Source organism: Schistocerca serialis, chromosome 6 (genome assembly GCF_023864345.2).
Source record: "Schistocerca serialis cubense isolate TAMUIC-IGC-003099 chromosome 6, iqSchSeri2.2, whole genome shotgun sequence".
Taxonomy (NCBI): domain Eukaryota; kingdom Metazoa; phylum Arthropoda; class Insecta; order Orthoptera; family Acrididae; genus Schistocerca; species Schistocerca serialis.
This window is the reverse complement of record NC_064643.1, coordinates 126686359-126702067: the sequence shown is the minus strand read 5'-3', so window position 1 is coordinate 126702067 and position 15709 is coordinate 126686359. Positions and strand designations below refer to the sequence as shown.

The 15709-nt window shown below is 42.8% G+C and overlaps 1 protein-coding gene and 1 non-coding gene across 4 annotated transcripts in view; both read left to right on the top strand.

The window, feature by feature from the left end:
- LOC126483960 (inactive dipeptidyl peptidase 10) overlaps positions 1-15709 on the top strand; it is a 1424293-nt gene that overhangs the window by 137979 nt on the left and 1270605 nt on the right. The window lies entirely within an intron of this gene.
- On the top strand, positions 850-926 carry Trnas-cga (transfer RNA serine (anticodon CGA)). Its single transcript has one exon. It is a non-coding gene; the product is annotated as a tRNA-Ser (tRNA).

The following is a 15709-nucleotide window of genomic DNA, read 5'->3' as shown; positions in this document are numbered from 1 at the left end:
TGATACGAATATCTACAATCATTTTGTCCTATCCAGCTATTTGACTGAATATTTCTTCTGAGCATTATTGTTTGAATTCTCAATCAATAAACTTGTATACTTTACAACCCTTGTTTCATTACAGTAGTTCATAGTCCCCATCACCACTTAGTGATTTTTATAAGGGTGCACAGCTGCAGCTCAGATGTGAGGGCCACCCTTCCTTCCGTTTCCCTGTCCACAAATGATTGCTACACATCTGGACCATAGTGGAGGGCTTGAACCTTGAGAGGGGATGCTCAGTGCATGTCAGTGGCAAATTTGATTGAGTGCAGCCTAACCCCAATTCCACCACCACCGTCACTAGAATCAATACATGAAAAGTGCAATTACGAACTTAATTGTCGTAATATGTCATCTGTCAGGAAATCTTTAGCAGTGTTGAGTACGGATGTTGCATATAAGAAATGTATGTTTCACCTTCTGTTATTATTTCATGACGTTCTTTATAAGACCATTTTTTTTAATCACAGAACGTCATTAACGTGATTAGCAAATGGAATGTAGTCGTTCACGTTTCTATTCGCGATATCGGAAGTAATCCAAAGTACTATTACAATACCAGTTCTGAAACTTCCTGGCAGATTAAAACTGCGTGCCCGACCGAGACTCGAACTCGGGACCTTTGCCTTTCGCGGGCGAGTGCTCTACCAACTGAGCTACCGAAGCACGACTCACGTCCGGTACTCACAGCTTTACTTCTGCCAGTACCTCGTCTCCTACCTCTCGCAGGAGAGCTTCTGTAAAGTTTGGAAGGTAGGAGACGAGGTACTGGCAGAAGTAAAGCTGTGAGTACCGGACGTGAGTCGTGCTTCGGTAGCTCAGTTGGTAGAGCACTTGCCCGCGAAAGGCAAAGGTCCCGAGTTCGAGTCTCGGTCGGGCACGCAGTTTTAATCTGCCAGGAAGTTTCATATCAGCGCACACTCCGCTGCAGAGTGAAAATCTCATTCTGAATACCAGTTCTGTTTACATCTTACAAAAATAACGTAGTGGTTATTGAACGAAGTCGGAAATGCCAGGAGACTGTTTACAGACCTTCCTGTTGTCTCTAGGGATGTTCTGACTCCAGTAAATATTAATGAAATCCAAGAAGATCTAACTGGTACAGGGATTGCCCGCTGACCAAGAACATAAATAAATATTTGTTCATGTGTGGGCTCACACATACAATTTCTGAATATCCTCTGTAGGTTGCCAAATTCTTTAAACAACATGATTTTAATTGTATCATGTAACACATGGCCAGTTTCGTCCTGTGACATTTTCCAAATTCCGTGTTGTTTTTGTGGTTTGTAGTCCAGAGATTGTTTTGATGCACCTCTCCATTCCACTCTATCCTGTGCAAGCCTCCTCATCACCGAGTAACTACTGCAACCTACATCCTTCTGAACTTGCTTAGTGTATTCATCTATTGCTCTCCCTTAACGATTTTTACCGTCCACGCTTCCCTTCAATATTAAATTGGTGCTCCCTTTATACCTCAGAACGTGTCCTACCAAACGATCCCTTCTTCTACTAAAGTTGTGCCACAAATTGCTCTTCTCCCCAATTCTATTCACTACCTCTTCATTAGTTATGTGATCTACCCATCTAATCTTCAGCATTCTATGCTCTTCTTGTCTAAACTATTTATCGTCGACGTTTCACTTGAATACATGGCTACACTCCATACAAATACTTTCTGATACGACTTCCTATACTCGATATTAACAAATTTCTCTTCTTCACAAACCCTTTCCTTGCCATAGCCAGCCTACATTTTATATTCTCTCTACTTCCACCATCATCAGTTACTTTGCTTCCCAGATAACAAAACTCATTTACTGCTCTAAGTGTCTCATGTTCTAATTTAATTCCCTCAGCATTACCTGATTTAATTCGACTACATTGTATTACCCTCGTTTTTACAATGACTAGATTTTTGTCCTCTTTCATGCTTTTAAGATGTTGCCTCCATTTCTTCCTATATTTTTCCACCTTGTCGTTTAACGTTCCTACGTATTCTAGTATATTCTCAATTCTCTCAAGTTCCTTCCTTGAGTAATTTTAGACATACCTTACAGATCCCATTTCAGCCAAATACATGATGCCTTTATCTTCCTTTTTCTTCAGCCCAATATTCACTGCCATATGGCGACACAGGCATATCCATTGTTTTGTGAAACTTAATTATGTGTCTCCACTCGACTTGTCTTTATAGATTTTATTTTTAGTCCCATATAAAAGCTAAAATTTATTCATTTTATTCTGTGTATCACATTCTTACTTCAGTCAATATCACGCCCTACATATCTAAAATTGGAAATATGGTCCAGTGCCTTGTCTTCAATAACCATTTTTGACGGACTATGTGTTTTCCATAATGAGTCATAACTTTAGTTTCAGATTTTAGCAATGTCTTCGCTTTTTTCTTTTTTGTTTTGCACCTCTAGCAAATCTCCATGGTCATTTAAACAATCAGTACATTACATCCGAAAAGTAACTTAATAACAGATAAAATAAAATATTTATGTGTCTTGAAAAAGGAAAGAAGCTGTAAGTTTTTAGAATTGTGGTTAGTGACACAATATAGGAATCAGCTTAAATTTTCAACGAACTCCTTGACAGAATGGAATGTGTGACCCATGAGGAAACTCTTCAGTTTAGATTTAAAAGCGCATTGATTACTACTAAGCTTTTTCAGTTCTTGTGATAGCTTATTGAAAATGGATGCAGCACAATATTGCACACCTTTTTGTACAGAAGTCAAGGAGGTGCGATCCAAATGAAGATTGGATATTTTCCTAGCATTAACTGACTCAGAACTGCTAAATTGGAAATAAGCTGATACTGTTAACAAGAAACGACATTTGAGAATATATATACATATATTCAATGTCAACATACCCAGGCTAATGAACAGGGGTTGGCAAGAGGTTCGCCACCTTACACCAGTCACTGCCCAAACCACCCATTTCTGAGCCAAAAATACCTTTTGAGAATGGGGAGAGTTACCCAGAGTACAATATCATGTCATAGGCGAATGAAAATAAACAAAATGGGCTACTTTTGGTGTCGAGCTATCACTTACATCATATACTGTTATGACAGTAAAATTGGCAGCATTAAGGTTTTGAACAAGATCCTGAGCATAGGCTTTCCAAGATAATTTACTATTTACAACTAGAAATTTGAACTGTTTTGTATCACTAATCACATGCCTATTCTGTGTAATGAAAACGTCAGGTTTTGTTGAATAGATTGTTATAAACTCTAAAAATTTAATCTTACTGTGACTTCATGTTAGTTTATTTTCTAAAAGCCATAAAATTATCTCATGAACTGCAATATTTGAGCAGTGTCAACATTGAACACAACATTCTTTGCTACAAACTTAGCGTCATCAGCAAACAGAAATATTTTACAATCACGTGTAATACTAGCAGGCCCCTGAGTCAACCTCATTTACCCGTGCCCCATTCAGACCCCACCTCATAGCCATTTTCAGTACTGTGGAGAATGACCTTTTGCTGTCTCCTCTTAAAGTAAGAGGTGAACCAACTGTGAGTTGCTCTCCCTATTCCATAACGGCCCAACGTCTGGAGCAATATTTTGTGATAAACACAACCAAACGCCTTAGTTAAACTGAAAAAGACGCCTAGGGTTCGAAACATTTTGTGTAATCCATCCAGCGCCTCACAGAGAAAAGAGAATATAGGATTTTCAGTTTCTGAACCACTTCTACAACCAAACTGTACATTTAACAGCAAATTAAGTGAAACGAAATGACCAATTATCCTTACATACACAGCCTTTTCAACAACGTTAACAAACACTGATGGCATATAAATAGGTCTACAGTTGTTTACATAATCCCTTTCTCCCTTTTTACAAAGCAGCTTTACTATTGTCTACTTTAATCGTACAGGAAACTGGCCATTCCTACAAGAAAAATTATAGAGCTAACATGTGCAGCACAACTGCTAGATACTCCATCATATCCTTGAGAGTCCTTATTCTTCAGTGATTCAGTTATTGACGAGCGTCACCCTTGTCAGTACCACGGTGGACTATTTCAGATATTAGACTCGTAAAGGCATTTTCCACGAGTTATATGATTCCCTGTAGAAACTAAGTTTTATTTGATTCACCAGCTTGTTCATAATGTGATTTTAAATACTATACATGTATCTGACTTGCCAGTAACAGAAACATTTTTAGTATGTGCTGACTTCATACTGTCGACCTTGTGCTGTTGACCAGACACCTCCTTGACGACTGACTATATGGTTTTAATTTTATCCTGTGAATTAACTATTCTATTTGCACACCATGTACTCTTTGTCTCCTAATAATATTTTTAAGCATCTTAGAGTAATGGTTGTAATGGGTTACTGTAGTTGTGACAACTTCTGACATTTTGATGTAATTCACACTTTGTTCTACATGATATCCCTATCCCACTGGTGAGCCACCCAGGCTGCCTCTTACTGATAGTACCCTGTTTTGAACGTTCTAATGAAAAGCAGCTTTCAAAAATCATGAGAAATGTATTAAGGAAAGCATTATATTGGTCATCTATGTTATCAGCACTATAAACAACCTATCACTTTAGTTCCTTAATGGGGTTTACAAAATTCTCTATTACCATTGAATTAGCTTTTCTATATAGTTTATTATGTAGAACATTTGTTACAGTAAAAAGTTCCTTTTAGCGTTAAAATTTGTTCATCATTATCTTAAACGTCGTTAATCCTTACAATCTATGCACCGAATGTTGTAAATTTGTTACTTTTCTATATTAAGGCTATATCATCTGCATATAGCTTACTCTTCCAGTGACAGTTTCTTCGTGTATTTCATTCTTCCAGTTTCTTATGAAACTGAGGTGATAAAAGTCGTAGTGTATCTCCATCGGATCCCTGTTTGCCCAGTGTAGTACAGCATCTCTATGTGGCGAGGACTCAACAAGTCGTTGGTAGTCCACTATAGAGATATTGAGTCATGCTACCTCTGTATCTGACCATAACTGCGAAAGAGTTGCCAGTGCAGGATTTTGTGCCCGAACTGACCTCTCCATTATGCCCGATAATTGTTCGATGTAATTCACGTCGGGCTATCGGCGTGGCCAAATCATCGCTCCAACTGTCCAAAATGTTGTTCGAACCAATCAGGAACAACTGTGGTCAAGTGAAATGGTGCATTGTCATTCATTACAATTCCATAGTTATTTGGCAACACGAAGAGCCGGCCAGAGCGGCCGAGCGGTTCTAGGCTCTTCAGTCTGGAACCGCGCGACCGCTACGGTCGCAGGTTCGAATCCTACCTAGGGCATGGATGTGTGTGATGTCCTTAGGTTAGTTAGGTTTAAGTAGTTCTAAGTTCTAGGGGAGTAATGGCCTCAGCAGTTAAGTGCCAATAATGCATTGTGTTCAGAACCATTTGAACCAATTTTTAGCAACACGAAGTCCATGAATTGCTGCAAAAGGTCTCGAACTAGCGGAATATAAGCATTTCCAGTCAGTGAGTGGTTCAGTTGGACCAGAGGACCCAGTACAATCCATGTAAATACAGCCCACACCGTTATGGAGCAACCAACAGCTGGCAAAGCGCCTTGTTGACAACTTGGGATCTGCTCCACACTCGAGCCCTTCCATCGGTACACACCAGCTGAAATACGGACTCATCTGACCAGGCCTCTTGGGTCCAACCGATGTGTCCACGAGCCCAGGAGAGGCGCTACAGGATATGTCGTCCTGTTAGCAAAGGCACTCCCGCCAGTCGTTTGGTGCCATACACCATTAACGCTAAATCTCGGCGCACTGTCGTAACGGATACGTTCGTCGTACATCCTACGTTGATTGGTTCAAATGGCTCTGATCACTATGGGACTTAACATCTGAGGTCATCAGTCCCCTAGAACTTAGAACTAATTAAACCTAACTAACCTAAGGACATCACACACATCCATGCCCGAGACAGGATTCGAACCTGCGACCGTAGCGGTCGCGCGGTTCCAGACTGAAGCGCCTAGAACCGCTCGGCCACACCGGCCGGCCGCTGCGTTGATTTCTACAATTATTTCACACAATGTTGCTTGTCTGTTAGCACTGACAGCTCTACGCAAACGCAGCTGCTGTCGGTCGTTAAGTGAAAGTCGTCGACCACTGAATTGTCCATGGTGAGAGGGAATGCCCGATATCTGGTACTCTCAGCACACTTTTGACACTGTGGATTTTGGGATACCGAATTCGTTAACGATTTCCGAAATTGAATGTCATATGCGTCTAGCTTAAACTACGATTCCGCGTACAGTCTCTCTTAATTTCCATCGTGCGGCCATAATCACGTCAGAAACCATTTCACATGAATCACCTGAGTACAAATGATTGCTCCGCCTATGTACTGACACACCTCTGCATATCGTTATCCCATAACTCTTGTAGCCTCAGTGTATGTCATGTTCTACGCTTAAAATCAGTAATCAGTTTATTCAAAGACTCTCGTGTTATTTCTCTTTTTTTTTCGTGGTATTAGTTTATGCAAGGACTCTTGGTGTACTTTTCTAGTTTTGCGTGGTTCCGCTTATTTTTGTACTGCTGCACCGTTTCCTGTGTTTCTCCTATCGTCGGTTAACATTAAACGTCTGCGGCGCCCCTTGGCCTTGCTTCCTCTTTCCGTACACGCGAGTCCGCAGAGTGCCAGACGGGCGCCGCTGCGGCCCCCGCAGCAGCAGCAGCAGCTGTGGTATGGGACTCAGCCGCCAGCCGACCGCAGACCGCACGCGATAAACACGGAACACTGGCCGCGACTTCGCGCCACGCCCCCTGCCGCTCCGCCGACACCGGGCTAATAGCGCTCCGCTGCCGGGGAATGTAAGTGGTTTACGCGGGCCGGGCTATTGGGATAATCTCTTTACTGGGCTCGCATTAGCCGGCAGCCGACTATAATGGCGCGCTCGTAATCGCTGCCAACGCCGCCAGCCTCACAGCCAGACACCCCGGATTCCGCTCTCCCACCCACTGTTGCCACGTTTACACGCCGCACAACTTGCGGGAGACAGAAATGGTATTTCGAAACCGATTTATGCCTTTCTTCTACACATTTTGGGGCTGATTTCACTTGCTGTCTGACGACAAATTTTTCGAGCGTCAACTGTTTTTCAGCAATTGGCTACTGCAAAAGAGGGTTTTCGATTTCGTCGTCAAGCAGTGAAGTGAAATGACATGATGGTATGGCGTTGTTGGCTGGGAGGCCCCATGCGGGGAAGTTCGGCCGCCGTGTTGCAAGTCCTTTTTAGTTGACGCCACTTCGGCCACTCGCGAGTCAATGATGATGAAATGATAGTGGAAAACACACAACACCCAGTCATCACGAGGCAGAGAAAATCCTCGAACCCGCCGGGAATCGAACCCGGGACCCCGTGCGGGAGAAGCGAGAACGCTACCGTATTTTATTTCATCTTATTTTATTTTTTCGTTATTGATCGTTGTGTTTGGTCGTTGCGGACGTCGCAAGATATCCTGTTCAAGTTCGGTGGTTGATCCTTCCACTCTGTTTCTTATTACAAAGGCCAACCGGCTGTCTCACCGAACACGCCGAGCTACCGTGCCGGCCCGCAAGACCACGAGGTGCGGACAGGTTAGCAGTATGTGACTGTGTAAACTTTCCTGGTGTATTGGCTGTCTCTCACCATAAGTCCCGCTATTGGAACTCTATCTCAAATGAGTCAATTAAAATTAAATGTAACGTAATAGTACAAACAGAGACAAGGGCTATACTTAAAGTAAAATTCTGGTACCTTTTTTTATATACATATGATACACTCTAAGACAAAAAAAAAAAAAAGATTCACCACGAACGAATTATACGAATCAGTAGGCGTGATGTACTTGTACAGACAAGCAAATGATTACAATTTGACAAAAAGTAGATGATTTATTCAAGAGAAAATGCCTCAAAAATATGGGAAGTCAATAACGCATTGTTGCACCTCCGACCCTAAAGAAAGTAATTATTCGGCTTGCCATTGACTAATGGAGTTGTTGGATGTCCGCCTGAGGGCCATAGTGCCAAATTCTGACGAACTAGTGCGTTGACAGTCAGAATCCTGTACCAGTTGGAGAGCTCTACCAATTGGCAAGAGACTCGACGACCTTGCTAGTCAAGGTAGGGTTTGCCAATCACGAGGACAAGCAGAAGAAATTCTCGCCCTGTGCAAGTGGGCACTATGTTGCTGAGATGTAAGTCCAGACTGAGATTCTATGAAGGTCAACAAAAGAGGTCGTCAACTGTCGTCGACGTACCACTAACCCTGCAAGGGTGCCGCAGTTGAGAACTAAGGAGGTCCTACTACGAAAACAATGGCACCACAGCCGATCACTCTTGGTTGTCAGGCCAACAGTCAGGCTAGGTATCCTACCGCTGCCTAGAGCGTCTGCAGACGCGTCACCACTGGTCATCGGGGCACAGTTCGAAGCGGGTCTCGTACATGGAGACAGTTCTACTCCAGTCAGTGAAATTCCAGGCCCAAGACTTGTCTGAGATGCCATGGCCAGCGGTGGGATACCATCGTCCGCCATACAGTCCGACAACCAGGAGTGATGGGCTAGGGTGCCTTTTACACTTCACAGCAGGACCCATTTGGTTGTCATCCGCCGGACCCTTACAGCTTGGTGGTACGTCGACGATGTTCTACGTCCCGTTTTGTTGCCTTGAGGATGGCTTCAATCTGATAACGTCCGCCCACACACAGCGAGAGTTTCTATTGCTTCTCTTCGTGCTTGCCAAATCCTACCTTGGCAAGAAGTCGCCAGAGATCTCTACAGTTCAGAGCCGTTTGGAGCATTAAAGGCAGAACCCTCCAACCACCTTACGATTTTTACGATCTAATGCGCCAGTTGGACTGAATTTGGCACGATATCCATCAGGAAGACATCCAACAACTCTGTCAATCAATGCCATGCAAAATAACTGCTTGCATAAGGGCTGGAGGTGGACCAATGCATTATTGACTTCCATAATTTGTGAAGCTCCCTCTGGAATAAATCATCCATTTTTTCTGTAACTGTAATCATTTGTTCTCTTTACATTACATCTGCCTATTCCCATCCCATTTGGGTAATTCCTTAGTGGTGCATCATCTTTCTTTGTTTTTTGTCTTAAGGACTATTCAAACTGTGGGTGTCTAACTCGGCATGCAGCATGTAAGGACCCACATACACGGTAGCCTGTTACTGTCAGTTTTCATCAGAATGGCCATACAATGAAGGCTTCCACGACCTTTGTGAGCATGTGGGTGCTATTCTGTCATTTTGCGTAACGGATTAATCTGAGATGTACCGTTTACCCTGCGGCTCCTGCAAGATGCAATTTCCACCACAACACTACTACAGAAGTCAGACAGACGCTCCTAACCTTCTAAAGAGAAATGACTGAAAAACTTTCAGCAATAAATATCTTCTGGAGTCGTCTGCTGTAAGGAAATGACACAAAAATTCACAAAATTTCTTACGTAACTAGTGGGATACTTAGGTACTGGAGTAGTGCTAGTTAGTGTAAGAAAAACAGGAAACTAACAAAAATTATTATTTATTTTGTAAAAATTCTGGGAAATCACAGTGGCACTTTTAGTTATGAACTGAACAAGTTATTTCTGGGTTCTTTTCGGAATGTGAAGTTACCGCTTAAGGATAGGATTCGCTAATGAAATTTCTATACAATGTTTAAGATTATTATTGACTTGGCAGAATGGCTGAGAGCCGCACCAACTCAACTTGAATAATTATCCGTTAGAATGTTGCTAAGTATGGTCAAGGCTGTCGCGTGTGAAATGCAGTGAAGTATATTGCTCTGGAGGAAATATGGGGCTTGCAAGAGCTGTAGCGCACAATACAGTAAGCTGCAATGTCTGCTGTCTGCGCCGCTCGCTGCTGACAAATAACATAACTCTCGTTCTATTTGGATTGACCTTGGCCAATCAAGCTCTCCCTACACCTTGATGAGGTCAAGAACTCCTATTCGCCCCTAGTCTGACTATTGGCGTGGTACAATGATCAGATAATCAGTCCACCACATTGCCACTAAAAAATTCGATTGCAGGCGTTTATCTATAACTCTGTCTGTTCACACTGCACAATAAGTGTGGTGGCCAGCACAGTGAACAACGCTTAATCGCAAGGACTCAATATAGAGTCGCACTCCGATTCGCTCTCGACAAAGGTGCTCTCCAAGTGAAGTACTGTGGAGACACTTGTTCCTCGCTCTTTGAGTTTGCGTAAGAGCGCACGCACTCTCGTTACGTGTTCTCGCTCCAAGAGCAACAATGGAACTGCCCCTCTCCACACCAGACGTGAAGGGGTACGTCTTTTGGTCTCTTCCATTACGCCTTCAGCTCAAGGCTTCAGGAATATAGTCTGCCAATCAGCATTGTTCTTCCAAAACGGGAGAATGACGTTTCGTTTAAGGCAACCAATCCAGAAATCTGTAGCATCGGCGTTTGGCGTTTGCTGTCTCCCTGTGAAAACCTCTGAAACTGCGTGCTATGTTTGTGAAGAATGTGTAGGCTGGGCGCTCCCACAAAATGTAGCGGAATTTGCTTTTAAGCCGAACATGGGGTCGTTCTCTCCTTTCACTTGGGCAAACGCTGTCCTCTCCACGGGCGGTCGCCGTCCGAAGTAGATAGGCTGAAACGTACTCTGAACGGGCCGGCCTCTCGACGTGCGGTCCGCCTCTCCCGAACTAAAAGCTCCTGTGACCGTCGTGTCTGGAATGTGTGTGTGTACGCCAGCCTCGACTATTTCAACCACGGTGCGCTTACTTGTTATTTGCGTATCGGTTACATGAATTCATACAACATTGACTTTATCTTATCGAGTTTGGGTTAGAATGAAGCGTCTTGATGTGCGGAATATGATTGTGAGGGCGGAATATGTAAGCACTGAAGGTCAGGAGAGCACAACGTCTTACACCTGATGCTCTAGCTACTTGTGAATCTTCTGTGGTCCATCAAACTTTTCAGTTCCTGTCGTCTCGTCCAGAGATCTTCTCATCTTCAGAGTTGCTCGAATCGGTGTGGAACTCATATAGGGACTTCCGTTAACACGACCTTGGTTTCCTGCAAGCCATCATCTATATTCCTTGAAGGCTGATTTAAAGTATTTCGTATTTGCTTTAGTTTCGTTGAGAACAGATACTGGTTTCGTATTACTGTGTTATTAATTATGACTTTGTGTGTGTATTGCACTCTTTGAATTGCACTGCAGATACGTTGCTCATACTTTCTTACATTTCTGGTCGCATCCGTAATTCTTCGTGGAGTAAATGCTTCCATACTCGTTTTTGTTTCATATAAAACAGAAGCTAGTTTTGTCGCATTGTTTTCTGTGGACTTACGTAGATCTGTTACTACTTACGACGCCGTGTGTGAAATGCTAGACTTAATTGCATTGTAAGAATGTTGTTTGTATTTATTATTATTTTCATCCGTTTTTCGCACTTCCTTGCTTTTCATGGGGAACTCCATGTTAGCAGCTTTTGACGAAATTAGTATTAAACTTTACTACGTTTAGTTATGGAATGTATATGTAATTGTCCTTTGAATGGTGTTGCTTCTTGCCATTAAGAATGCTTTGTTGTCTTAGTCATAGAATATGTAGTCGTTGACTGAGGTAGGCTACTATTACACAGTAAAAATATTCTACAGTACTTCGGTGTGCATATTTGTGCATTGTAGAGCGTGAAGATACTTGCTCCGTACTCCGTGCTTCCCGTTAAGTGAGTTATACGGAAATCACTAGTACAACCAATGATGGACTTATGGGAGTGCGTAATATTTTGTGCAAATTGAAGGAAAGAACAAGCATCACTCATTCATATACGCGTAATATTTGCTTTGAAACTTTCCATTGGAGTGGATGGATTGCTTTGCTGCTAACCCGTACTGTTTGTAGTACCTATTAATTGCATAGTTATAGTAGTGTTTTTAGCATTTGTAAGGAAGAATGCTCTAATCAGTTAGATTACAGTGCATACTCAGTGCCAAGACGCAACACCATTCAAGGCAGAGTTACGTGCTCACCCACGCCAAGATATAGTTGAACACCAATTCTGTCAAAATCTGCTAACACGGAGTTCTTCATTAAATGCGAATAAGTACGAAAAACGGACTCGAACAAAAATAAAGTGGAATTCAAGAATAATACTCACACGCAATTAAATCGAGCAGTTCACACACAGATTCGTAAGGGATAACAAATATACCTTCGTCCACAGAGCACAGTGCTACGAAACCAGCTTGTTTTATACGAAACAACAGCAAATGTAGAGCCATTTACTCCATTCAGTGTCATGGATGGGTGCAAAAATCATGCACAATACGAGCAACATACTTACAATACAATTCAAAGACAGCAATACAAACAACAAGCAATATCAGGAGCACAATGAGGTGAAATCAGCCTCTGCATCATGTCATATCGGGTGATTTTTAGGTTTTCACATGTGCTATAGCGCAATTAATTTCAACTGGTAATGATCTTAGGGTCGAAATGGCAATATTGAAGTTTACAACTAAATAATTTCGCAGTCAAAATGCGACCACGACGCGTATTTACGAAATTTTACTTGATTGTGAACCAGAACTCGAACAGTTAGTCTTAGTTTCGTTTAAAATTTCTCGAATGTACTACTTTGTAAGCTCACAAGAACCTTTCATTTTCCAGGCACGCCCTTTGTTGGTAGACAACGTAGCCTATCCATGATGAATTTAAAAAAAAAGTTATCAGTATCACATATATCGAATTAAAAATACGGCGTGATGACTGGGTGTTGTGTGATGTCCTTAGGTTAGCTAGGTTTAAGTAGTTCTAAGTTCTAGGGGACTGATGACCATAGTGCTCAGAGCCATTTGAACCAAAAATACGGATTTTCACGCAGTATTTCTCGTATTATAAGTCTACTGCCATGTCACTTGAAGTGATGGTTTCTTTCTGTGTTTCCCTGTCGTAAAAGGGACCTTGCGCGTGTGGTAGTTCGGTGTTGTGTGTTTGCCCCTGGTTCCACCGAGTCTTGACGACTTACGAATCGGCCGTTTGAGAGCGACGTAAAAACCGCGAAAAAGGGACGTGGTATAATTTTACACGTCACCGGTAGAGATAAACTTTGTCAGAGGTGAAACTTAACGATCGAACTTTCGTCTAGCTAAGATAAAACTTATCTGTCTATTCAGTATAGCTATCGCCTACGTATAATTGAGCATCATGGATTCTTCTTTTCTATCGAAATTATCCTATGTTTATGTGTTTCATTGGATTCTATAAATAGCCTTGGAAAAGAGTTCGCCTCTGAAAAATTCGCATCGTGGATTTATAAGTGAAGAGCACGCTCTGCTGTCATTAGTGGGGCTCTGTACATTTACTTTGCATTATGGGGCAGCAGCGACGGGTCTTTGAGATAGTATTGGTGCTTTTCCGCATCACATAAAGAGGAGCGCCGTTTATGGTAGGAACCAGGCAAACAATGTTCTCACCTGACGATGACGGTCAGATGGATCGTTGAAATACCGTTTCAAGACAACTGCACCCTACTGCAGACACGATAAGAAAATTATGAGAGGCTGTAGGTGCCTTCGTAATGCATATACAGTGTGATTCTTGCACCATGTACAATCTCTAGGGATTGGTCGATGAGAAGATACCAAGCAAAAAAGATCTAATTAAGGTATTTCCGGAAATGCGTGGTTTCCATGCTAGAGACAAATTATTCAACCATACTTAGTTACAGAGGCTGCGGTTTAATACGCGCTGTACCATGCAGCCGTAGTTACAGTATGCATGGTTTTCTCCTAGAGGGTGGTACTGTTCCTCATACGTGCCCTAACGCATTCTCCTGTCATAGTAATTGGTAATGATGTGTTCGATTCACTTCTCTTGTTGACTCGTCTTCTAGTGGATGTGATACAGCGTTGTACACAATGGTTCCGTATTCGAATCGAGAGCCTACCGGCATGGTGTTTGCTTACGGAAAGAGAAATGGCAACGGGCGGCGTTCAGCAAGGTTGTATGAGGAGACCTATCCTGGTCGACAACAGCCACAGCATTCAATGTTTGCACAGTGTTTCGCTGTTTGTCTGAGGCAAGGTCGTTTCAGGAAGCAGGAAATCATGAAGGAAGTATCCGAAATGTTCGGACACCAGACTGGAGGAAAATATAATTAACACTGTGGAAGGCGACTGTTGTGTCAATATAAGGCAGTTGGCCCGCCAGTACAGGGTAAGCCAGAAGACCGTGTGGAACATTCTCCATGACAATTGTTACTACCCTTATCACTTACACCGTGTGCAGTGCTTACTAGCGACGGACTTTCGCACAGGGAGCAGTTTTGTCTCTGATTTCTTTACCAACCAATCACAATTCCAGGATTTTTGTCATCCATCGTGTTCACAGAAGAGGCCACTTTTATGTGGAGTGGTATCTTCAGCCATCTTTGGGATAGTATGCAGAATCCTTGTATTATGCTGGCAGCGAATCATCAGCGTCGGTGGAGCCGGAATGTGTGGGCCGGGATAGCTGGCGACCGTATTTTGGGGTCAGACTTACTTCCACGTCGTCTAACAGGCCGGAACTATCGGCGTTTCTTGCGACTGACTTTGTCTGCCCAGTTGGAAGAAGTGCCAATGATGATTCGGAGGGTTATATGCTTGCTACATGATGGTGCTCCAGCCCACTTTGCCGTTAACGTCTGGACGCGTCTCAATCGTGTCTTCCGTGGTCGACGGATCGGACAAGGGGGTCCAGTTGCATGGCCAGCTCGTTCACCGGATCTCAACACGTGCGATTTCTGGTTATGGGGCCATCTCAAAAGTATCGTGCATACAGAGCCAATTCCAGATGTGGAGACACTGGAGCAGCGTATTCATGCTGCCTTTGTTCGGATGCAGCCTGGCCGATGTGAACGTGTGACGCGTTGAGGCACATGTAAACCATTTTCAACACATTTTGTAACTGTGGCTGCATGGTACAGCGGGTATTAGACCGCAGTCTCCGTCACAATGTATGACTGAATAAATGGCTTCTAGCATGGAAACCATGCGTTTTCGGACATGAGTTCATTAGACCCTTTTGTTCCGCATCCTCTCACCGGTAATCCCTAGAGTTTGAACGCGGTGGAAAAAATAAACCTGCATATTATAAAAATATGTGTATGCGTGCGTGTTCCACATCTCCTCCGAAACCACTTTTAAGATTTCAACCATCCGTGGTACACATGTACCTTACTGTCAGATTACTATCGCTGTGGTGATAAGAACCACCTATCTATCAAAGGTGTGGGGTTCGGGGTGAAGAAGAAGCGTAGCACGAGACGCGTGAATTCCCAGATTTCAGTCATCCATTGTTTGAGAATGAGAGCTCTTAGCGACTTGCAACAAGTTTTACACATAATTACAAACCTTCACGAAATTATTTTCTCGCTGACAGCCCTACAAAAGATGAAATGAAAACAGTTTGTAGCTGACCAATGTTTCGCTGTTCATGCATTAAAAGTACCGCATGAGGTATGACGTTATAATTTATTACAGCCGTATTACCAACAGACAGTATGTACATATACCACTGTATGTAATTGTAAAACTATATTATTGTGAGACACATTGTTCAGGAGATATGATGCCATAAACAATGAGATGCGTCAA